The sequence below is a fragment of the Somniosus microcephalus genome, chromosome 18, assembly GCF_052327205.1.
Source record: "Somniosus microcephalus isolate GS21.2 chromosome 18, FLI_Smic_1.0, whole genome shotgun sequence".
Taxonomy (NCBI): domain Eukaryota; kingdom Metazoa; phylum Chordata; class Chondrichthyes; order Squaliformes; family Somniosidae; genus Somniosus; species Somniosus microcephalus.
Window position 1 is genome coordinate 32,452,779 of NC_141004.1, and position 26,142 is coordinate 32,478,920.

The 26,142-nt window shown below is 49.2% G+C and overlaps 1 protein-coding gene across 4 annotated transcripts in view; it reads left to right on the forward strand.

Moving 5' to 3' along the window:
• LOC147105202 (cadherin EGF LAG seven-pass G-type receptor 2-like) overlaps positions 1-26,142 on the forward strand; it is a 361,456-nt gene that overhangs the window by 84,481 nt on the left and 250,833 nt on the right. The gene's annotated exons all lie outside the window — the stretch shown is intronic.

The following is a 26,142-nucleotide window of genomic DNA, read 5'->3' on the forward strand; positions in this document are numbered from 1 at the left end:
GTAGTCTCTTAAGGTGGTACAGGTTACATACACTACAATTCCTCCCCTTTTAGCTTAACAGTGTACACCCCAATTTAAACATAACATGGATAACATATATACAACTTTCATACAAAACTGTTCAAAGACTCAGTCTCTGAGGAGGCCTCCTGATCTGGGCCGGATAACGCCTTTCAGGGGTCTCTGGTTCTCGTTGCTGGGGTGACTCATCCATTTGATCTCTTATGGATTGAACATCATCATGTACGTTCGAGTCTGAGGTAGATGCTACAGGCTCAATAACTTCTTCAACTGGTGTCTCTGCCGTAGACATGGGGTCGACCCTTGTTCTCGATTCCACAAGTTGGTCAGCATGACGTCGTATTACGTTCTCACCAACGTCTACCGTGTACATCAAGGGTCCTTGTCGGGCATGAATTGTTCCGGATTGCCATTTATCATTCCTATAGTCCCTGGCCAACACTGGTTGTCCTATTTCGAAACTCCGAGTGCCCTTGTTATTTACGTGCTGGAATTGTTTGTTTTCGACTTCCCTACGCACATTGGGTTTTAACAAATCCAATCGGGACCGCAACCTCCTGTTATAGAACATTATGGCAGGGCTTTGATTTGTCACTGCATGCGTGGCGTTTCGATATGCCATCAGGAAATTGCCCACCTTGTGTTGTAGTGGAATATGGTCTTCGCTCATGGTCTTTATCGCCTTTTTGAACGTTTGTACAAATCTCTCGGCCAACCCGTTTGTAGCCGGATGATATGGGGCAGATGTATAGTGTTTCACCCCATTCTTCTTCATGAATTTCTGGAATTCTTCTGACACGAACTGTGGTCCGTTGTCTGAACATATTTGTTCCGGCAGCCCATTCCTTGCAAATATGGTTCTTAGAACTGCGATCGTCTTTTCAGAGGTAGTGGTCGACATCTTAATCACTTCTGGCCATTTAGAATGTGCGTCTACCACTATCAAAAACATGGAATCCATGAATGGACCTGCAAAGTCGATATGCACACGTTGCCATGGGGTTGAAGGCCATTCCCACGGATGCAGCGGTGCAATTGGAGGTGCATTTTGAACTTTTTGGCACCCTGAGCAGCTTTTAGTCAGATCCTCTATTTGTTTGTCGATACCTGGCCACCACACACAAGCCCTAGCAAGGCCTTTCATCTTGACTCCCCCCAGATGACCTTCATGCAGTTCCTTCAGAACTCTCTCCCTTAATTTAGGAGGAATAATCACCCTTGTTCCATACATCAATGTTCCTTGACAGACGGGCAGCTGCTCTCGTCTGGCTGAGAATGCCGGTAACAGTGGTTCGCCATGTGTTGGCCATCCCTTCACTGTCAAATCGTAGACCCGAGACAGTGTCGGGTCGTTTCTGGTCTCTCTCTCAATACTCGCATTGGTGACTGGTAAGCATTCGATGATGGTCGAGTGAAATATCTCGACAGGGTCAACTGCCGGTGCCTCTTCCACTGTAGGTAGTGGCAGGCGCGACAGCCCATCAGCATTACCATGTTGCTTTGTACCTTTGAATTCGATATCATATTGATGTGCCCCTAGGAAAAGGGACCATCTCTGAAGCCTCTGCGCCGTCATAACCGGAACACCCTTCTTAGGGTTAAAGATGGAAACCAACGGCTGGTGATCTGTCAGCAGCGTAAACCTTTGGCCTTGCAGGTAATGGTTACATTTCTTAACTCCCCACACGAGGCTGAGAACCTCCCTATCTATCTGAGCATAGTTGCGCTCAGCGGAGGTCAATGATCTGGATGCGAACGCGACTGGCCTTTCCAAGCCATTTGGCAACTTATGTGAGAGCACTGCCCCGATACCATCTGGAGAAGCATCACAAGCTAAACGAATAGGCAGCGTTGGGTTAAAGTGAGCCAACACTTCCTTAGAGGTGATCAGTGCCTTGCTTTTTTGAAAAGCCCGCTTACAGTCCTCGCTCCACTTCCATGGTACTCCCATTTGCAAAAGAGTGTTCAGTGGGTGTAATACCGTGGATAAATTTGGAAGAAACTTGTGGTAATAGTTAATCAACCCAAGGAATGACCTCAACTGGGATACATTTTCCGGAGCGGGAGCTTTCACAACAGCTTTGATCTTGTCAGGTGACTTATGAAGCCCCTCCTGGTCAATGACGTGACCGCAGTACGAGATTTGCTTCTGAAAGAACTCACATTTCTGGCGATTAACTCTGAGTCCATATTCTTTCAATCTGGTGAGCACCTGCTCCAAATTCGCGAGGTGTTCCTTATCATCATCTCCTGTAATCAGAATGTCGTCCAGGTAGCATTGTGTGCCTGGAATTCCCTGTAATACCTGCTCCATGGCCCTTTGCCAAATCGCTGGAGCTGATGCCACTCCAAAAACCAGTCTATTATACCGATATAAGCCCTTATGTGTGTTGATCGTGAGATACTGGCGTGACGCTTCATCAACTTCCATCTGTAAGTACACCTGCGCCAGGTCTATCTTGGTGAAGTGTTTCCCGCCAGACAGCGAAGCGAAGATATCCTCAATCCGCGGAAGCGGATATTGCACCGTGTGAAGAACCGGATTAACAGTGATCTTGAAATTGCCACAGATGCAAACCTTCCCAGGTTCCCCCGGCTTGTTGCTCAACGAACGCTTCATGACGGGAACAATGGGCGTGGCCCATTCGCTCCAGTCCACCTTTGACAGTACTCCTGAACGTTCTAGCCCTTCCAGCTCTGCTTCCACAGCAGGTTGTATCGCATAAGGTACCGGTCTGGCTTTGAAAAATTTTGGGTTTGCATGTTCTTCAACCTTGATGTTTGCCGTAATTCCTTTCAGTGTTCCCAGTCCCTGTTGGAACACCTCCTTAGCATCGTCCAATATTTTGGACAGTCGTTTAGGTTTGACATCGTCCTCTTTACAGGAATCTACAGTTAGTGCTTGTAAGGAATGCCAGTCCATATTTATTCTCCGGATCCATTCCCGTCCCAGTAGTGGTGGACCTCCCTCAGGTAACACATACAAGTCCATTCCCTGACTTTCTTTACCATTGTAGACCACCTTTACCTTTATCTTTCCGATGGGGTATACTCTTTGCCCCGTGTATGTTTTCAATACAATCTCCGTATCCCTCAGGGGAATGTGTGAGAATAACCTTTTGTACTCTTGCTTATTCATGACCGTCAATGCCGATCCAGTGTCCAACTCCATCTTCACTTGGACTCCTGCTATCTGAAGCATGACCCAGATAGTTTGGTGGTCTGCTGTGTTACCCACATTATGTATTTTTAGACAACCCAGTTCCTTACTGCTGGAGTCTGAATCCGTCTTTTGTTCATCCGAACTGTTCTCTGTCACCTTGTGTACTTTCTTGTACTTCTCCTGCGGCGACTTTTTTGTTGCTGGTCTTCTTTCCTGACCGGCATACTTTCGCTATGTGACCAAGTCTGCCACATTTCCTGCATTCTTATCTTTGAACCAGCACTGGTTCTGATCATGCGTTGTCCTTCCGCAACGATAACACTTTGCTGCACCCAATGCCATTTCATTGGTGCTGAATTCCGATGGCCTTTGCTGCATTTCCGCAGTGCCTCGTGCTGCTGCCTCGTGCGATGCTGCAATGCTGAAAGCTTTGTCCAGCGTAAGATCCTTTTCCTCTAGCAGTCGCTTCTGGGTTCCTTCCTTTAGTAGCCCACACACGAACTTATCTCTCAGAGTGTCTGCTAGTCCTGTACCGAACAGACAGTACTTTGATAACTTGCGCAGTTCGATTAAGAATTCAGCGTTGCTTTCCTCTTTAAGCTGAATTCTTTTGTAAAATTTAAATCATTCCGCTATCAGCAGCGGCGTGGGGTTTAAATGCTCTTGCAGGATAGTAACAATATCCGCGAAACTCTTTCCTACCGGTTTATCTGGTGTTACAAGGTGCCTTAATAACCCGTACGTCTTCGCACCCATCGAGTTTAATATGGTTAGTGCTTTCTTATCCGCCGGTACCTCATTCGCTGTACAGTAAACTTCAACGCGTTCCACATAAGTGGCCCAATCTTCTACATCGCTATCAAAAGCAGTGATGTTACCTGTTTTTGGCATCTTGTTGAGTTTCCTTTATTTTATTTATTTTTCCAAAATGGCGGCTTCCCGCGCTTGGCGGCTTTTCCCGTGCTTAACTTCTTCCCCCGCCGACTAAAATGGCGATTACCGCGCTGTTGCCGTTCTCGCCTCCCAGCGGTCCTTATTTCCCCTGACGCTGCTGCTCTTGTTCCCCGCCGCTCCCGCGGTCCTCGTGGACATTAACGCTTTTCTGGCTGCTGCGCGTCTCTGCCCGATTGCAGTCCGGCCCTTTTCACCGGCTGCGGTCGTGTTCTCTGCCCTTTTCTTCGGTTTCCCTCCCCTTCTCCCACTGACAACTCGGCCGACTTTCTCTCCGTGTCGCTAGATCGGGCTTACCCGCCGCTGTCGTAGAAGGGATGATCACTGCCTGTTGCTGATGGTGGACTTCGTGGCCAGCAAATCCAAACCGGGTTCTCGATGCCTCCCGTGCGATGCGGTGCTCAGCAGGATGATGAGGGCGGATGCCCCTTTTCGACGCCCATTCTGAGGACGAAGCTTCCTTGGATGCAAAACTGCCGCTAGGTACGATCAGACTCGTCGCCACTGTTGAGTCTGTGTTTTCCAAATGTAGTTATGCTGAATAACTGGACACAGACAACAGAATACTTAAACAGGTCTTTAGTAATTGAGGGTCAGGGCTGAACTGAAATACAAACTGCTCCACAGAGTTTATATACCGGTGTGGTCACCACCGGTACTACAATATACAGGAGCCATCAGAAAGTAGTTCATCACCTTAAGGTAGTCTCTTAAGGTGGTACAGGTTACATACACTACAGTCCCACCTCCTGGCAGCGGGTTGGCTGCCTACCCCCCCCCACCCCCCCCGTTAAAACCAGAAGTGGGCGGGTTCAGGTTGGGATTCCGATTATTAACAATTTAACTCCCCCCCCCCCCCCCCCCCCCCCCCCCCAAAAACGGGCCAAACCTACACGTTTTTTAGTTAACATTTCCCCCTATGTCTCTGTTTAGAAAGCCAAGGATCCCCTATGCTTTTTTAACAGCAGGCTCAACTTATCCTGTCACCTTCAAAGACTTGTGTTCGTACATCCCCAGATCTCTCTGTTCCTGCACCCCCTTTAAAACGATTTTGTTTATATTGCCTTGCCTCATTCTTCCTACCAAAATGTATCACTTCACACTTCTCTGCGTTAAATTGCATCTGTCATGTTTCTGCCCATTTCCCCAGTCTGTCCTTGGCCTCCTGAAGTCTGTTACTATCCTTCTCATTGTTTACTACATTTCCAAGTTTCATGTCATCTGCAAATTTTGAATTTATGCCCTGTATACCCAAGTCTCATTAATATATATATAAAAAATAGCAGTGGTCCCAACACCGACGCCTGGGAGACACTGCTGTATACTTTTCTCCAGTGTGAAATACAACCGTTCACTGCTCTCTGCTTTCTGTCAGCCAATTTGGTATCCATGCTGCCACTGCCCCTTTAATCCCATGGGCTTCAGTTTTGCTAATAAGTCTATTATGTGGGACTTTTATCAAATGCCTTTGTAAAACCATGCGGGAACATAGCTTAAAGCAGGCGACGATTAATACTGACACCTCTTGATTCTAGTTTTGATGTGTTCTGTGCCTGCTGGCATTATCAACTTGTGTGTGCTGTTTGCCAATGATGGGGTCGCGTATGCTGGTGGCAAGGATGCTATTCATCTGACATGTCTTGTAAGGAGAGAAGGTGGTGAAGTAAGCTGTTGCACTATCTTGTAAGGTTCTTGTTCTACCAGAGGACAGGAGCTGTTGCAGAATTGTTTTTGCTTTTTGTTAATCGCTCTATACCATGCTGAGCTAAACTTACTTGGTTTTTCTAACTTTCCGATTTATATTTCTGTTCCTTTAACCCCTTGAGGACTACAAAATCCATTTGAGGGAAAATGTCAATGAACAAAGTGTAAAATTCCACCCTTACATCCAGCCTCTAATTCACTATTGCTATTTGCAGTTTCTTGTTTTCGGAGTGTAAAATGTTGTTGGAGTGCTTTCAGTTCTTAATACACTACACTGGTTATCATTTGCATTGGCACATGCTTTGTTAGCTTGCTGTGTATCAGAGAATTGATTTTAAGATTCTCATCCTCACCTTAAAATCCCTCCACATTCCCACACCCCCCCCCCTCCACCGCCGGCCTCCATAATCTCCTCCAGTCTTGTGTCCCGGCCTACACCTTCCAGCCTTTCAACAATGGCCTGCTTCTCGTTCTGTGGTCCACCATCACCATTTGCACTTGTCCCATCCTCGAGACCTTTCCCCTCAGCAACCCTGTCTTGCCACCTTGATTCCTGCCTTGAAAATCCTCCTCTTTCACTCCACTTTTACCTCTTTATGACCTTCATCCCTTTTGTCCCCGCCTGCTGAGTGCCTATTATAAGTTGTATATAAGGTACACTGGCACAGAGCAATGAGTAGTGAACATTGCAAGCAGTGACTCGTGGATGTGCAGGGGTGCCTGCTTCCTGAGCATTATTCAGTGATCCATGCTGAAAGTTGTGCGCGTGTGAACACCTGAACACAGGATTGGACTGAGAGGAGGAATCAGTCATGGTTCCTGCTCCTGATTGCTATCCAATAGCTCCTGCTGAAAAGTTTGTTTGTGTGGAGGCCAACTGAGGACAGAATCAGGCTCAGTTGAAATACTCCCCACCATCAAATAGTTTGCTGTCATTCACTATCTAGTCCCTCGCATGAAAAATGGTTATTTGGGGCGAGGTACAAGAGGGTGACTGGTGCATGTGGAACTGTTTCTAGGTTGAGTCAGCACCTTCAGGAAGGGAGGGGAGAAAACTGGAGGAAAGGAATTGATTACACTTTGCATGTGTGAATTGCCCTATAATTACATGCAAAGGTCCCTGAGAACTGAGTTGATCTTTTATTTCCTCCTCACCTATTTTGCGATATTTCCAAAAGCAGCCATCATTGTACTTTCCTGTGGATTGTCATCACATATCCATTAAATGGAACACATGCAATGACATTCAGGGCTGGCCCAAAAACTGACCCGAAACACACCTGCAGCCAACCCCCGTCCCGCCTGTGCCACTCCTAAGCTCACTTCTCTAACATGATTTTGATTTTTTTTCTCTGCATGGAAGCGTCTCTCTCCCCTTTCTTGCCTCCTGCAGCTCCTGTGCGCCACATACTGCGCCACCAACCTTCCTTGTACCGCATAACTGTGTTAAGTCGATCAACTTAATAAGGAAAGTGACAATCGAATCCCACAGAAACGTTTTTAGTGTAACCATGATTGTGGCCAAAAAAACCTGTGCACATGAAGCTACACTTGAATAGTGGGACAGCCAAAGGGAACTGGCCTTTGTTCTTCAAGTTGTACACTGTCTCAGTCTCTGACATTTATTCTTTGTCTGGCTGCCAAGCATGCTGCATTTCTATTTTTGACTGCTTTAAAAAAAAAGCGAACTACCTTTTTTCAAGCCCTTGACTAGGCTATATTTTATGCTGTCTTTCAAATGCAAATTACGTCCCTGGGAGATCATTTGTTTCCCTGTTTCAGTCCCTCTGAAGCCTATAAAACAATACAAGCCCCACTGTGATCATTCATTCGGAGAAGTGTTTTGATCAGAGTTTATTCCTACATTTTATAAAGACCAATTGTTGTACATACTGTAAATATAAGGTCCCTCTTGTTGCTCCCGTGTACTTTGTATCTGTTTTTAATTCTAAAGATCCAGTAATGCTAACCCTAACCTTAATATATTTCATCAAATTCTTTTTCTTAACAGATATTAAAATCTCTTTTGTGTGTGCTCCTCCTGTTTGCCAGTTTTCTTGCTTCCCCCCCCCCCCATCCCTCTTCTGAAGGCATTACCTCCATAGGCACCAATTGCCCACCAGTACCTCCCAACTGGCCATTTTGCATGTGTGAGCCTGGACTGGGAGTTTGTCAATGTACTCAACCCCAGGGGACATTCCCAGCCAAATCCAGTCCTGTCCCCCCCTCAGCACCCAATATCTGCACATGCAGAATTTCAGCAGGAGCCACTGGATAGTAATCAGAACTGGTAACCTTAAACAATCTCCTCCTTGTCAACCCACGACTCGGACCAATTGTAGTGCCCCACCTGCCATCCTAACTGAGATCAGTTCGTTAAATTCGGTTGATTTGCGCCTCCCGTTCATGCCCTAAAAGGGCGCTAATGGGGCGCAAATCAACTAGCGTCTGGGCGTGGCGCTGCTAACGCCTCCCACGAAATTCGTGTCATCGCCGTCCACAGCGCCCCGCTCGTGCCCCGGCTGTAATATTGGGTGGCACCCCCCCCCCGACTTATTGCTGGACGTGATGCCTCATCTACCTGCGGTCGGGGCAGCACTCGTTAAAGGGGAGGTGGTGGGTGGCCATTTTTATTGCTGGCCGCCTGCCAGCACCTGCCCCCGTTGCTGTCCCAGGCCCCCGTGAAGCCCCCCCCACCCCGACAGGGTGCCAGCTGCTCTCCATGAGCCCAGCACTCCTCTTGAGTGCCGGGCTCATTTGTCGGCACTCCCGATCCCTGGTGGCCCAGCTGGGCACCTGGACGCACTGCGCCAGGCCCCTCCCCTTTTATAAGGGGGAGGAAGGCCTGCAGTACCGCGGCACGTACCGCGATATTGGCTCGCTGCTCCCTAAGAGGGATGCGGGGCGCTTCCAGTAGTGCCCCTCCTCCCTCTCGGGGTGCCACCTGGGAAAATCGGCCGTGGGGGCGCAAACATTTTCGAGGCGCTACCCAATTTTTACTCCTTTAACTTTTGGGACATTTCTTAACTTATTGCTATATACCCAGAGATGTTTGATCATTTTATTTTGCTCCCCTTCCCATTCATATGAGTGAAAATCTGATATTGTTAGTAGTGACAGGCAAAAATAAGTTTTAAAATCTTCTTATTGAATGTTCTTGCAATGCCTTCAAAATAAGAGCATTTTCTGATATACATTGGAGCTGCTATAATAACATGAACTTTTCTAATCTCAGATAATGTAAGTAAAGTTAAAATCACTGATGAAATCTACAGAACCTTATAATACATTTGTTCCCCAGTTGTTCTCTGTATAAACAACAAAATGTAATACTATAGCTTTTCCTTTTCCATGAGGGAGTGGGAACTACAGTATATCCGTTCGGCACCATAGTCCTCCCATAGCAGCTGCAATCTTCTTACCAAAATGAGGAATGTATTCAGTTTCATCCTAGGGCAAGATCTTTGCACTTCCTAATTGATTTAGGGATATTCCATAACATACCACAGCCTGTGTAGCAAAACGATGATTAATACGAGGCAACATATTTTTGTGTGCGTCCTTGTTGCTGTAAACTTACCATTGATGCTTTCGTGGTGAGATTACGCCATCCTGTTCAGACTGGACCGGAAATCGGCCAAAATCTGACCCCAGAATGCAGTATATTGGCGTTGTTTTATACTGTCTAAATTGGTGCCTGTTTACCCAGACGCACCGGTTTGGTTTCATGCTGGTATTGTTTTACACGGATACCTTATGACATGGCCAATCCTCCTAAAATGCCCACAGCCAGCTGTCACCCATTTCAATTTACCAACAAAAGGTTTGCTCACGGGGTGACAAAAAAAGAGCGACAACTTCAGGGCTCCTCTGGTTACTCAGCTGGTATGTAACTGAGCCATTCAGACCAGAAGGCTCTCGGTTTGATTCCCAGTCTTCACTGAGCTATTCGCTGTCAGCTGGGGTGGCAGTAGTGGTGCTACACTTGGTCTTAGGCTAAGAATGGGGACATTTTCCATCGCTGATCACTTCTCTACTGCCAACGCCCTTCTGGCCGGCCTCCCATTTCCACTCCATCACCAAAACCACCTACTTCCACCTACTTGCTGGTCTCCACCCCAGCCTCAGCTCGTCTGCTCCTGAAACCCTCATCCATGCCTTTGTTACCTCCAGACTCGACTACTCCAATGGTCTCCAAACCCCTCTGCCTCTCTACCGCTCTCTCCTCCTTTAAGATGCTCCTTAAAATCTAGCTCTTTGACCAAGCTTTTGGTCACCTGTCCTAATATCTCTTTGCGTGGCTCGGTGTCCAATTTTGTCTCATAACGCTCCTATGAAGCGCCTTGGGATGGCTTGATGTGTTGAAGGCGCCATATAAATGCACATTGTTGGAAGCAAATGTGTGTGGAGGCCAGGTGAGTGACGCAGCCCCCCTCCCCCGCAGCTGTGTAACCTGCCCACCCCCCCCCCCCCCCCTTGCGAGTACATGCGAAGATTGAACTCTTGGGCCAATTGCCAGATGGAAACTGGTGGTGATTGGACTGTATACTAAATGTGTAAGCCAATATCTACAGTGAAAGAGACAAAAAACAGATTTCAACTATGAAACTTCCCCGCTGAGAGCATCAATTGTAACTGTGGCAGATGTACTTGATTATACAAATTTCATATTCTGAGATCAGATTACAGCACTAGAATAATTTGTGCCATAACTGTAACTTTAAATGATTTACAGAATAAATATGAAATTGATGCGCATTAGCAAGGATCTTTTGTGTCTGTGCCAGCGGGAAGGAAGCAACATAATGACTGGCTTCACCAACCTTAACCACATGTTATGAGCAAGCTTCCCAGAGGATACACTTTCATTCTGAAGTTGGGTTTTTGGTCTAATTTTTAAATGATGGTAATATTTCCTACAAACCTCACCTTTGACTTAGCACTTTTCCGACTGATAGCCATCACCCTACAATGCCAGAGGCTTTCTGGAGCTGTCAGTCACACTTCCAAACCAGAAGTACAATTCTACTGCAGCCAGCAGGATCCCGGCACGATCAAAAATCAAATCCTATTTTCAAATGTCGCAGTGTCACAACTGATCCAGTTATTGTATAATACACTGGCCCAGATTTTGCTGTCAAAATAACGGCGAGGCTAATGGAGCTCGTTGTTATTTCTGCGCAAATGGTGCAGCAACTTCAGGCGACAGGCAGATACACGGTTAAACTCACATATCCAAAGGTTGCAGTCTGAGTTTCGCCGCTCCGCTGTTGGCTTTGCGAAAATGGCATCTCGCTGACTGCCTCATCATTGAAATGCATTGAATGTTGTGAAGTTGCTGTAATTGCGCGGTAGATATGAACTAAACTCGCCACAGAAAGTTAAGTCACATCATTTCAAGTCTAAATACCCTTTTAATGACATTATTACTGTCAAGCAACCTCTCTGACACTGAAAATTAACTATTACAAATGTGGAATCTCATTCCTTCAGGTTTGAACTGTTGGAGATTTTAAAAATGTAAAATTAAAAAAGTCCTTTTCCTTTCTGTCTCATTTTTTCTCTCTCTTACTCCAATCTTTCTTTCCCTCTTTATTTCTCTTTCTGTATCTGATTTGACATTAAATTCACCCACTCTAATTTACACTTGCTTCTCAGTCCTTGTGCTGTTTATTTCCCAATCCTTCAATCTGATTGGTTAAGCAGATACACAGTTCTTTGGCCTGTTCACTCAGGTCCCAGATGCTCGGTTTCCCTCGCTGCACCGTTATCCGCTCGCACTTTCAGCAACTCGCCAAACAAAAAATTAAAAAACCTAAACGAGCAAGTCTAACTAATGTTAGATGCCCCGCTACAGCAAAATTTGGCCCATTATCATCTTCACACTTGTTTTGTTAGGCACCATCCAATTATTTGATAGTTCAATTAAGTGATATGGTGATGTTCCTTACTCAACCAACAGGCCTGAATAGAATTTAATCTACTTTAGTACATATGAGCTCCCAAGAGTAGAATCTTTTTAAATCCAAACATCTCTGTAAAATTGCAAACACAAAAAACTAAATATTTTTAATGAACTACTTTTTACATAGCACCCTAAAGTCTTTCTTCTGAACATAAATTAATTTTAACCTAATATCCATTTTTAGGTGGCAGTTGAAGAACATTTGTAGCACAAAAAGGAAAAGATTAGCCTGTGTGTCCCTTACAGGCCGAGACAGGAGAAATTATAATGGGGAATAAGGAAATGCCAGAGAAATTAAACAAATACTTTGGGCTGGATTTTCTCAATGAGAAGCTTTTGGAGGCGGGACTGCTGCTTGCCGGCTCTCAATCCCTCCTCCATCAGCTTCTGGCCAACCAGCGGGATTTTCCCCTGATTGACCTTGTTAAGCCCGCCTAGCGGGCTCAGCAGGCCAATTAGGGGGGAGTCACTGACAGAGCACGTCAATGTCTGACGTGCCATCTGTCAAGACTTCTTGAAAGAAGAAATGTCAGCGTTTGACAGCTCTGTGAAGCTGTCAAACACTGACATTCTGTGTAGTTTGATGAGTCCTTGTGTTCAGGACTCATCAAACCTTTCAACAGCCAGTCTGTGATATCTACAATGAAGATGTCGGGACTCCGAATCCATAGCGGCTAAAGGCTGTAGGCAGAAACAAACGTAAGTGAACATTTTATAACACTTAACACTCACCTTACATACTTACCACTCCACACTTGCACCCATCACTCACCTCTACATCTCACTTTCAGACTGCTCCGACCCCCGCAGACATCCTCTTCGCCTCCTACACCCTGGCAGGGTTCTCCGAGGTCGGGAAGCCTGCACTTGGAAAGGTAAAATGGAACTAATCCTATTTTCTGCCTGTTAACAGGCAGTTAATAGGATTTAATCCCTTTCCCGCCTCGAGAAGATGGGACCCGGGGCAGGACGGTTTCCCGCCTCCTGGCAAAAGGGCACGGAAGCGGGATGGGGGTGGGTTTGCCAGCCACCCCCGCATTCTGCAACTTTACCGGCAGTCCTGCCTCCATACCCGCCTCCTCAGGGCTGACAAAATTTAGCCCTTTGTGTCTGTATTCATGGAAGAAGACGCAAACAACTTCCTGGAAATAGTGGAGAACCAAGGGTCTAACTAGAATGAGGAATTGAAAGAAATTAGTATTAGTAAAAAAACAGTACTGGAGAAATTAATGGGACTGAAAACCGATAAATCCCCTGGACCTGATGGCCTACATCCTAGGGTATTGAAAGAGGTGGCTATAGAGATAATGGATGCATTGGTTGTCATTTTCCAAAATGCCATAGATTCGAGAATGGTTCCCGCGGATTGGAAGGTAACAAATGTAACCCCAGTATTTAAGAAAGGAGGGAGGGAGAGAAAACGGGGAACTACAGACCAGTTAGCCTGACTCAGTAGTAGGGAAAATGCTAGAATCTATTATTAAGGATGTGGTAACAGGGCACTTAGAAAATAATAATAGGATTGGGCAGAGTCAACACAAATTTATGAAAGGGAAATCGTGTTTGACAAATCTGTTAGAATTTTTTGAGGTTGTAACTAGCAGAATAGATAAGGGGGAACCAGTGGATGTGGTGTATTTGGATTTTCAGAAGGCATTCGATAAGGTGCCACACAAGAGGTTATTAAACAAAATTAGGGCTCATGGGATTGGGGTAATATACTAGCATGGATTGTGGATTGGTTAATGGACAGAAAACCGAGAGTAGGAATAAACGGGTAATTTTCGGGTTGGCAGGCTGTAACTAGTGGGGTACCGCAAGGATCAGTGCTTGGGCCTCAGCTATTCACAATCTATATCAATGATTTGGATGAGGGGACCAAATGTAATATAGCCAAGTTTGCTGATGATACAAAGCTAGGTGGGAATGTAATTTGTGAGGAGGATGCAAGGAGGCTTCAAAGGGATACAGGCAGGCTAAGTGAGTGGGCAAGAACATGGCAAATGGAATATAATGTGGAGAAATGTGAAGTTATCCACTTTGGTAGGAAAAATAGAAAAGCAGAGTATTTTTTAAATGGTGAGAGATTGGGAAATGTTGGTGTTCAGAGGGACCTGGGTGTCCTTGTACACAAATCACTGAAATTTAACATGCAGGTACAGCAAGCAATTGGGAAAGCAAATGGCATGTTGGCCTTTATTACAAGAGGATTTAAGTATAAGAGTAAAGACGTCTTACTGCAATTATATAGGGCCCTGGTGAGACCACACCTGGAGTATTGTGTACAGTTTTGGTCTCCTTACCTAAGGAAGGATATACTTGCCATAGATGAGGACAGATTGAGTAGACTAGGCCTATATTCTCTAGAGTTTAGAAGAATAAGAGGTGATCTCATTGAAACATACAAAATTCTTACAGGGCTTGACAGGGTAGATGCAGGGAGGATGTTTCCCCTGGCTGGGTAGTCTAGAACCAGGGGTCACAGTCTCAGAAAAAGGGGTTGGTCATTTAGGACTGAGATGAGGAGAAATTTCTTCACTCAGAGGGTGGTGAATCTTTGGAATTCTCTACCCCAGAGGGCTGTGGAGGCTCGGTCCTTGAATATATTCAAAACAGAGATCGATAGATTTTTGAATATTAAGGGAATCAAGGGATATGGGGATAGTGCGGGAAAGTGGAGATCAGGTAGAAGATCAGCCATGATCATATTGAATGGCGGAGCAGGCTCGAAGGGCCAAATGGCCTACTCCTGCTCCTATTTCTTATGTTCTTATGTAAATAATTCCAAAATTGTGTATGCTGTAAAATGGAGCATTTTTACACTCAATTCTTTTGTAAGAAAGTGGAGTGAAGTTAACACAGTGTGAAATTGTAGATGATGAGCTTACTGCTTTCTCGCCACTTCAGCATCATCTCCAAAGCGAAAGAGCACTAAGGTACCCAACATTGTTCCTCTCTTGCCGAGGAGAAGGACTTATTTTTCTGTCCAGAGAAGCGAAAGGAGTTGGGTGTGTACTGTTCATTTATACACGCGACATGCATTTATAGCAGAGGGCTTTATGTTGTGGTGGTGGCGGTGATGGTATTGGTGGTGGAGATGAACACTGGGCAGGAAATTTAGGGAATTTGGGGGAGAGGGGAGAGGGAAAGACAAAGGGCACAGTTTGAAGAGGTCGGTTTTAAGATTGGAATGTTATCTGTTTTTGTGGCTCCCTCTCCTTCCAATTATTAGGCTGATGAGAGCCACGATGACAAATTGGGAGTTTGTTTAACATGGGTCAATTGCAACACTTCATGCAAGCATGCATGTTGACATCTGCCATGTTCTGTAATCTGCCTTGCCTTATTTCTGTCCTGCACTTTGTTTGGAAGAGGGTTGCTTTGATTCTGTGGGATGTTTATTGATGCTTACTTGAACGAACACATGTTATTCTTGTGTTTGCTGAGATTTTTTTTCCACTCTGACTCTGTAATTAGCAACTACTTATCCTGTTTTGAATGATTTCGACCTGAGTGCTGTGTATTCCTTCAGGCAACAGGTGTTCTTGGTATCAGCTCAGTCATTTTATTTCTCCTTCGACTCCAAAAGATTAATCTGTAGTAGAAATAAAAGGAAATCTTTAAATGCTGGAAATCTGCAATAAAACCTAGAACCCAGTAAATACATAGCGCTTCTGTCAACATCTGACAACGGAAAAGCTAGGTTAATATTTCAATTTGAGATCCATCATGAGAACTCTCCTTCAGTATAAACGTTATCATGATAACAATGTACTCTTTGTGTCCAGGTCGTAGTCATAAGCCTCAACTGATCAATTGAGGATCCGGCTGTGATGGATAAACTTAAATATCTTTGTTGAATATTTAGTACCTTATGGTAATATTTTCAGATGATTCTTGTGGGATTTCCGAATGATTTGGTGGATGCACAGAAGGGATAAATTAACAAAAAACATTACTTTTTGAAACAAACAGGCTAATATGAATCTGTTTGAGTTATATTTGTGTTTAAGTCCTCTGAATATCTGAATTTTGCTTTACTTTGAATGTGGATTTTAGCATTGATGTGAATTATAAATAACCATCAGTATTATAGGATTTAATTAATGAAATAGCTGTGACAGGATGGCATAATCTTGGCACACATTGAAGTTTAACACACTGTGCTGCAAAGTGGTAGGTTCCAGGGTTGTGTCATGACAAAGCTTTGCCATTGTATAGATAGGAATATAGGAAAATTAGGAACAGTAGGCCATTCAGTCCCTCAAGCCTGCTTCGCCATTGAATTAGATCATGGCTGATCTATACCTCAACTCCATTTGCCTGCCTTAGTGCCATATCCCTTGATACCCTTACTCAACAAAAATCTGTCGACCTTAATGCGTAAAATCTCCAAATGTCCCAGCAGGCACAGCTTTTTTGGGAGTGAGAATTCCAGATTTCCTCAATGGCCCAGCTCTAATTTTAAGATAATGTCCCCTCATTCTTGATTCTCCCACCAGAGGAAACAGTTTCTCTGTATCTACCCTTTTCAAATCCTCTTATCATTTTCAACACCACGATCAGATCACCCTCATTCTTCAATACTCAGCGAATAAAAGCCAAGTTTATGCAACATATCCTCATAATTTTACCCTTTAAGCCCTGGTATCATTCTGGTAAATCTGTGCTGTACCCCCTCCAAGGCCAGCGTATCCTTCCTGAGGTTCGGTGCCCAAATTGAACGCAGTGTTCCAGACTGGGTCTGACCAAAGCTCGACACAACTGAAGCATCACTTCCTCCCCTTTGTAATCAAGCCCCCTGAGATAAAAGCCAACGTTCCAGTAACCTTTCTGTTTGCTTATTGTAGCTGCCCCTCTCTCTCTCTCCCCCTCGCCTCTCTCCCTCCCCCTCGCCTCTCTCCCTCCCCCTCGCCTCTCTCTCTCTCCCCCTCGCCGCTCTCTCTCTCCCCCTCGCCGCTCTCTCTCTCCCCCTCGCCGCTCTCTCTCTCCCCCTCGCCGCTCTCTCTCTCCCCCTCGCCGCTCTCTCTCTCCCCCTCGCCGCTCTCTCTCTCCCCCTCGCCGCTCTCTCTCTCCCCCTCGCCGCTCTCTCTCTCCCCCTCGCCGCTCTCTCTCTCCCCCTCGCCGCTCTCTCTCTCCCCCTCGCCGCTCTCTCTCTCCCCCTCGCCGCTCTCTCTCTCCCCCTCGCCGCTCTCTCTCTCCCCCTCGCCGCTCTCTCTCTCCCCCTCGCCGCTCTCTCTCTCCCCCTCGCCGCTCTCTCTCTCCCCCTCGCCGCTCTCTCTCTCCCCCTCGCCGCGCTCTCTCTCCCCTCGCCGCGCTCTCTCTCCCCCTCGCCGCGCTCTCTCTCCCCCTCGCCGCGCTCTCTCTCCCCCTCGCCGCGCTCTCTCTCCCCCTCGCCGCGCTCTCTCTCCCCCTCGCCGCGCTCTCTCTCCCCCTCGCCGCGCTCTCTCTCCCCCTCGCCGCGCTCTCTCTCCCCCTCGCCGCGCTCTCTCTCCCCCTCGCCGCGCTCTCTCTCCCCCTCGCCGCGCTCTCTCTCCCCCTCGCCGCGCTCTCTCTCCCCCTCGCCGCGCTCTCTCTCCCCCTCGCCGCGCTCTCTCTCCCCCTCGCCGCGCTCTCTCTCCCCCTCGCCGCGCTCTCTCTCCCCCTCGCCGCGCTCTCTCTCCCCCTCGCCGCGCTCTCTCTCCCCCTCGCCGCGCTCTCTCTCCCCCTCGCCGCGCTCTCTCTCCCCCTCGCCGCGCTCTCTCTCCCCCTCGCCGCGCTCTCTCTCCCCCTCGCCGCGCTCTCTCTCCCCCTCGCCGCGCTCTCTCTCCCCCTCGCCGCGCTCTCTCTCCCCCTCGCCGCGCTCTCTCTCCCCCTCGCCGCGCTCTCTCTCCCCCTCGCCGCGCTCTCTCTCCCCCTCGCCGCGCTCTCTCTCCCCCTCGCCGCGCTCTCTCTCCCCCTCGCCGCGCTCTCTCTCCCCCTCGCCGCGCTCTCTCTCCCCCTCGCCGCGCTCTCTCTCCCCCTCGCCGCGCTCTCTCTCCCCCTCGCCGCGCTCTCTCTCCCCCTCGCCGCGCTCTCTCTCCCCCTCGCCGCGCTCTCTCTCCCCCTCGCCGCGCTCTCTCTCCCCCTCGCCGCGCTCTCTCTCCCCCTCGCCGCGCTCTCTCTCCCCCTCGCCGCGCTCTCTCTCCCCCTCGCCGCGCTCTCTCTCCCCCTCGCCGCGCTCTCTCTCCCCCTCGCCGCGCTCTCTCTCCCCCTCGCCGCGCTCTCTCTCCCCCTCGCCGCCCTCTCTCTCCCCCTCGCCGCCCTCTCTCTCCCCCTCGCCGCCCTCTCTCTCCCCCTCGCCACCTCTCTCTCTCTCTCCCCCTCGCCACCCTCTCTCTCCCCCTCGCCACCTCTCTCTCCCCCTCGCCACCCTCTCTCTCCCCCTCGCCACCCTCTCTCTCCCCCTCGCCACCCTCTCTCTCCCCCTCGCCACCCTCTCTCTCCCCCTCGCCACCCTCTCTCTCCCCCTCGCCACCCTCTCTCTCCCCCTCGCCACTCTCTCTCTCCCCCTCGCCACTCTCTCTCTCCCCCTCGCCACTCTCTCTCTCCCCCTCGCCACACTCTCTCTCCCCCTCGCCACACTCTCTCTCCCCCTCGCCACTCTCTCTCTCCCCCTCGCCACTCTCTCTCTCTCCCCCTCGCCACTCTCTCTCTCCCCCTCGCCACTCTCTCTCTCCCCCTCGCCACTCTCTCTCTCCCCCTCGCCACTCTCTCTCTCCCCCTCGCCACTCTCTCTCTCCCCCTCGCCACTCTCTCTCTCCCCCTCGCCACTCTCTCTCTCCCCTCGCCACTCTCTCTCTCCCCTCGCCACTCTCTCTCTCCCCCTCGCCACTCTCTCTCCCCCTCGCCACTCTCTCTCTCCCCCTCGCCACTCTCTCTCTCCCCCTCGCCACTCTCTCTCTCCCCTCGCCACACTCTCTCTCTCTCCCCCTCGCCACACTCTCTCTCCCCCTCGCCACTCTCTCTCTCCCCCTCGCCACTCTCTCTCTCTCCCCCCTCGCCACTCTCTCTCTCCCCCTCGCCACTCTCTCTCTCCCCCTCGCCACTCTCTCTCTCCCCTCTCGCCACTCTCTCTCTCCCCCTCGCCACTCTCTCTCTCCCCCTCGCCACTCTCTCTCTCCCCCTCGCCACTCTCTCTCTCCCCCTCGCCACTCTCTCTCTCCCCCTCGCCACTCTCTCTCTCCCCCTCGCCACTCTCTCTCTCCCCTCGCCACTCTCTCTCTCCCCCTCGCCACTCTCTCTCTCCCCTCGCCACTCTCTCTCTCTCCCCCTCGCCACTCTCTCTCTCCCCCTCGCCACTCTCTCTCTCTCCCCCTCGCCACTCTCTCTCTCCCCCTCGCCACTCTCTCTCTCTCCCCTCGCCACTCTCTCTCTCCCCCTCGCCACTCTCTCTCTCCCCCTCGCCACTCTCTCTCTCCCTCTCTCTCTCCCCCTCGCCACTCTCTCTCTCCCCCTCGCCACTCTCTCTCTCCCCCTCGCCACTCTCTCTCTCCCCTCGCCACTCTCTCTCTCCCCCTCGCCACTCTCTCTCTCCCCCTCGCCACTCTCTCTCTCCCCCTCGCCACTCTCTCTCTCCCCCTCGCCACTCTCTCTCTCCCCCTCGCCACTCTCTCTCTCCCCCTCGCCACTCTCTCTCTCCCCCTCGCCACTCTCTCTCTCCCCCTCGCCACTCTCTCTCTCCCCCTCGCCACTCTCTCTCTCCCCCTCGCCACTCTCTCTCTCCCCCTCGCCTCTCTCTCTCTCCCTCGCCTCTCTCTCTCTCTCTCCCCCTCGCCTCTCTCCCTCACCCTCTCTCTCTCTTGTGTCGCCTCGCTCTCTCTCTCCCCCGCGCCTTTCTCTCTCTCCCCTTTGCCTCTCTCTCTCTCCCCGCCCCTCTCTCTCTCTCCCCCGCCCCCCTCTCTCTCCCCCGCCCCTCTCTCTCTCTCCCCCGCCCCTCTCTCTCTCCCCTGCCCCTCTCTCTCCCCCCCGCCCCTCTCTCTCCCCCCCGCCCCTCTCTCTCCCCCCCGCCCCTCTCTCTCCCCCCCGCCCCTCTCTCTCCCCCCCGCCCCTCTCTCTCCCCCCCGCCCCTCTCTCTCCCCCCCGCCCCTCTCTCTCCCACTCGCCCCTCTCTCTCCCCCCCGCCCCTCTCTCTCCCCCCCGCCCCTCTCTCTCTCCCCGCCCCTCTCTCTCTCCCCCGCCCCTCCCTCTCTCCCCCGCCCCTCTCTCTCTCCCCGCCCCTCTCTCTCTCCCCCGCCCCTCTCTCTCTCCCCCGCCCCTCTCTCTCTCCCCGCCCCTCTCTCTCTCCCCCGCCCCTCTCTCTCTCTCCCCCGCCCCTCTCTCTCTCTCCCCCGCCCCTCTCTCTCTCTCCCCCGCCCCTCCCTCTCTCTCCCCCGCCCCTCTCTCTCTCTCTCCCCCTCCCTCTTATCTCTCTCCCCATCCTCTCTCTCTCACCATCCCCTCTCTCTCTCTCTCTCTCTCTCTGCCCCACCTCTCTCTCTCCCCATTGCTTTTCTCTCTCTCCACTTCGCCTCTCTCTCTCCCTCGCCACTCTCTCTCTCCCCCTCGCCACTCTCTCTCTCCCCCTCGCCACTCTCTCTCTCCCCCTCGCCACTCTCTCTCTCCCCCTCGCCACTCTCTCTCTCCCCCTCGCCACTCTCTCTCTCCCCCTCGCCACTCTCTCTCTCCCCCTCGCCACTCTCTCTCTCCCCCTCGCCACTCTCTCTCTCCCCCTCGCCACTCTCTCTCTCCCCCTCGCCACTCTCTCTCTCCCCCTCGCCACTCTCTCTCTCCCCCTCGCCACTCTCTCTCTCCCCCTCGCCACTCTCTCTCTCTCCCCCTCGCCACTCTCTCTCTCTCCCCCTCGCCACTCTCTCTCTCTCCCCTCGCCTCTCTCTCTCTCTCCCCCTTTCTCTCTCTCTCTCCCCCTCGCCTCTCTCTCTCCCCCTCTCTCTCTCTCTCTCTCCCCCTCGCCTCTCCCTTTCTCTCCCCCTCGCCTGTCTCAGTCCAACCCCTCTCTCTCCCCCTCCCTCCGATCCCCTCTCTCTCTGAAGGCCACGAAAATGTTCGTGTCCATAAAAACAGCGATATTCTAGGCAAAAGTCCTGGAGGCTCCTTTAGTGTGGTCATTGATTTTTGAAAGATAACCCAAAAGCCCTAGTAGTTTGCTCAGGCTCGAGCAGCAATGGCAGCAGCTCCAGGCTCGGCAACGCGGTTCGGCAGCCCCAGTCCCGGCTTCCTCATATATCATACTGCACATGCGTGACCGGATCAAGTGCGCATGCGTGACCAGACAAAACAGGCGCATCTGCGCAGCGGGAGTCAAAAAACGCCGTACAAATAGTCACTCCGTAAATAATTTGTGTATGTGGACTCCCAAATCACTTTGCTCCTCTACAGAACTTAGCTTTACACCACTTAAAAACTCTCTGATTTATTTTTCTTATGTCCAAAGTGGATGACCTCAGACTTAGTAGTTGCTTTGGAACCATTTTGTAATGTGCGTCACTACTTTCAGGAGATGAGAGAAGTAAAGGATAGAAAAAAGTGTCTACACTACTATAACATAGTTGCTAAGGTGTTCAAATATTTGCCTGAAATATATTCTGCATTAAGTACCACCATTACCCTCCGGTGATTCCGCAATGAGGCAAAGATCATGTGATCTATATAAATTCACTGATATGTAGATACTTCGGTTAACCAGGACCATAAACAAGAATCAGCACCCAACATCAGGTCATGCTCGCTCCCAAAACAGCATGGTAGATTAGTTAGATTTTCTGTCAAACTATCATCCAAATCAGAAATTTGGAAAAATTATTAGAACAGCAATAAATATAGTAATTCTGCGTAATAACAGCTCTCGTGAAAAAAAAATTCCAGTGTTAATCTGGCACAGAGAAGACATGCCTTACACTACTAAAACTGTTTCATCTTTAGCCTGTTCCTTGTGAGTTTCTGCTGTGTATTCAAATACTTCTCTCCCCCCCCCACCCAGATCTTCAAGTTAAAAGTCAGTTTTATAAATCTTGCTGGGCTTGGCAATTAAGTAGCTTCAGAATGTATCTCACTGTGAAAAATGAGGACATATTTCATGTTTTTATTTGCTTGGAGGTGAAATATCACTTCCAGGGGCTTTGAAAATATTAACAATGAAGAAAGCCTTGCAGAGAAGAAATAAATCTGCCACCCGCTGTACCTGTCCTGCCAATTCCCAGTTCAATGTCACTGACAACTCTGGAACTCAACTCTCTGGTTACACCTACTTTACGATCGGAGAGTCAGCAAGTAATTAGGGATGTCAGCAGGTTGTCATCAGACTGTCATCCAGTTCCTCAGAGATATGTCGAGAGCAGGAATCAGTCCTGTTTAAGGACTTTCTCTCCTGGGTTTCTTAGGTTATATTGCAAATTGTGTATTGTGGCAAATTCTACCCGCCAGCAAAAATATATAATGGATGAGCCATCAACGCTCCCCTGAAGGATTTTATCTGGGGAGAACAGAACGCAGTGCTTTGAAAACTGTGAGCCCGATAAGCTCAGAGTCAAATGATGAGTCCATATAAGAAAATTGAGATGTAAAAAAATAAAAAATAAAAATTTTCCAGCGGAAAAGAAGCAATGATATAACAAAGATTCAAATGGTTAGAGAAGGGTTTTTTAAACAATTCCAGTTTTCCAGGAATATAAACATGCACAAAAGGCTAACAACCTCGCAAATCCAAGCAGGAAAGCCCTCAAACCTTTAAGAATTATCAATTGCAGTCAAGGTAAAAACATTTAGATGGTGGTTCAAGGTATCCCTGGAATCACTGTGAGGGCTCTGGAAGAATAAAGAGTACTGCCGGAGCAAAGCTAGTACAAGAAAAGTTATAGGAGACGAAAGGAAAGCTCAGAGAGAAAAAGGAAGATCGGAAAGAAAATCAGAGCAACCACCAAACAAAAGGAGAAGAGCAGAGTCCCATCATCACATGGAAAAGGAGAGGCAACTGCAACTACGAGGAAAAGTAGTACTGCTTGGGATGGGGGAGGGGTTCAGGGTAGACCTACACTGTAAATGGAGAAACAGAATGAATGGGAAGCCTGAGGAAGGGAAGCATAAAATTGGAAACACCTAGGGGGAAAAATTCGGTTACTTTGCGCCTCCCGTTAGCGGGCGCTAATGGGGCGCAAAGCAACTAGCGCCTGGGCGCGGTGATGTTTGTGCCGCTCGCAAAATTGACCAGACATTTTGCGGCAGCTCTAAACACTACCGCCACGATCTCCAGCGCCCGCAGATTGTGATGTCAGTCGAGCGTGCAACGTCCCGGACCGGATATTGAGTGGCGCCCGCTGCCTTACCGCCTGTCGCTAGCAACGACAGGTTCAGGGGAGCGTTTTGCAATCGGGAAGGGACTGGGGGAGCGCTATTTAAAGGCGACCACTTCCTGCCTTTTTTTGTCGGCGACATTTTTGCACCACGCATTCTGAGAGAGAGAGAGACTTCTGGAGAGATTTAGGGGGAAAAATTCAGTTGTTTGCGCCTCCCGTTAGCGCCTTAAGAGGGCGCTAATGGGGCGCAAAGCAACTAGTGCCCGGGCGCGGCGATGTTTGCGCCGCTCGTGAAATTAACTAGGCATTTTGCGGTGGCGCTAAACACTACCGCCACGATCTCCTGCGCCAGCAGAGCGTGACGTCAGTCGAGTGCGCAACGCCCCGGACCAGATATTGAGTGGCGCCCCCTGCTTTACTGCCTGCCACTAGCAACGACAGGTTGAGGGGAGCGTTTTGCAGTCAGAAAGGGACTGGGGGAGTGCTATTTAAAGGCGACTGCTTCCTGCCTTTTTTTGTTGGTGACATTTTAGCACCACACATTCTGAGAGAGAGAGAGAGAGAGAGAGAGAGACTTCTGGAGAGATTCAACGCTGTGTGAAGGAGTTTTGGGTACTGAGCAGCACTTTGCAGGTTTATTTTGATTTGCCCTTCCTTGCTTCGCCAGCGCTCTGAGGTAGCGCCTTGCTCCTCGGCCTTTGCGCCTTAAGACAGGTGTGAAGCGCCTGATTTAGCGCTCCAATCACCTCCAGGGGCGATAAAAGCCAAGTTTGCCGTCAGAGGCGATAATTAGCGCCAGGCGCTAAACTTTGCGCACGGCCGATAATGGCGCCCCAAACGTGGCGATACTGAATTTTCCCCCCTTAATGCTGTATGAAGAAGTTTTGGGTACTGAGCCGCACTTTGCAGGTTAATTTTGATTTGACCTTGCATCGATTTAGAAGAGACTATGGGGGCTGCACTCTGAGCGCTTTCCCTGGGTCTCTCCATTGTTCTTTCCAGCAGATTTGATGTACAGGTCTCTCCAGGCCGAGATTCAAGGCTGCAATGAGCAGGATGTGGATGGAGAGCAAGATTGACCCTCCCTCCCCTTTAAGAACTGGCTGGCGCCATTGTGTCTGTGTTCCATTGCTGACTGACATCACATGAGCTTCGCCAGTGCTCTGAGGTAGCACCTCGCTCCTTGGCGTTAGCGCCTTAAGAGAGGTGTGTAGCGCCTGATTTAGCACTCCAATGACCTCCAGGGGTGATAGAAGCCAAGTTTGCAGTCAGAGGCGATAATTAGCGCCAGGTGCTAAACTCTGCGCCCGGCCGATAATTGCGCCCCAAACGGGGCGATACCGAATTTCTCCCCCCTACACTTCTACCAAAGGGAAAATGCATCTATATCAAATTAGGACGTCTCCTGCAGTGCAGTGAAAGGATGAGTAACATTCCACCTTGAACGTCACCAAGCTGAGGTGGAAAGAATACTCAAGTCTCTTATGATTAGCTACCTTCCATAATCACTTGGTCCAGATAGAGTGCAGTTATATGAGCCTGATGTCAAAAGACTGGACTGCATCGATGTGCAGCAGAGGTCAGTCAGGTTCCCCATACTGGAGTCGAGTGGGATTTCCATAAAAAGCCGCAGCATGCAGTGAAGTAGGCAGAGTTCAACCAAAAGTTCTGTGATCAATTTAACTCCGTTCATAATTACAGACAATATTCTTGGACCAAGGACATGTTCATAAAAGGTAACCTCGTCTCATTCATTCCAGCGGACATTGGGAACAAATTTGGCAATTGTGCAGATGGGCTACTGGATGGTAGATCCTGCACCGAATATCGACTTGTCTCTCACACAGGTGATTACAGGTAGAGATTCTTCCAGGCATCTGGTATATAAATGAAGCCAGAAGGTTAACCACAAATGCCATTCACAAACCGAACCCAGATCTTGGCCAATGGCCATTCTTTCACTGCCATCTTAGACAGTGAATGTTGACAGGCTATTTTTGCTATTGGGGGGCATCGAGTCTACACATGTGCACTTTCCAGCAGAACTCACTGGATAGCAGTCAGGAATGGGAGCAGTAACTGATTTCTGTCCCCTTAGCCCAAGGCACTGAGGTCAATTATACTGGATCCCGATTGAAATCAGCTCCTCCCAAACCCGCGACCTCTACCACCTAGAAGGACAAGGGCAGCAGGCGCATGGGAACACCACCACCTCCAAGTTCCCCTCCAAGTTACACACCATCCTGACTTGGAAATATATCGCCGTTCCTTCATTGTCGCTGGATCAAAATCCTGGAACTCTCCCTCTGACAGCACTGTGGGAGTACCTTCACCACACGGACTGCAGTTGTTCAAGAAGGAAACTCACTACCACCTTCTCAAGGGCAATTAGGGACGGGTAATAAATGCTGGCCTTGCCAGCGACACCCACATCCCAGGAACGAATTAAAAAAAACAAACAAACTCAGCACAAACCAGGGATTGAATGCAAAACCTCCTTCTTTGTAGGACCAGATACCACACCGGGTGGTGCATTTATCAACCACCAGAGGACCATAAAACACATTTATAAACAGCTGATGCTCATATGAATTAATATTATTTAAAAATTCTACATTCTAAAAAGTTTATTAAATTTTGTTCTCTTAGGCGACAATGTAAAATAATAAATCAAATCAATTCTGAGGGACAGTATGTCAGTTTAAAACATCTTCTGTTGGTCAGTCACTCCAGAAAAAGGCTTTCATAACTTCCTTAGGCCAACAATTGGTGAGTTATTTTGAAAGGTAAGGGAGTCAAGGGTTATGGGGAGTGGGCAGGGAAGTGGAGTTGAGGCCAAGATCAGATCAGCCATGATCTTATTGAATGGCGGAGCAGACTCGAGGGGCCAAATGACCTACTCCTGCTCCTACGTCTTATGTTCTTATGTGCCTTTTCACACTTATGAAAGAAGAATAGGACAATCACTGGTGCAGTGTCGATATCTATGGCAGGACTATGCTAAGAGATTCATTTTAATTGAGGTTTTA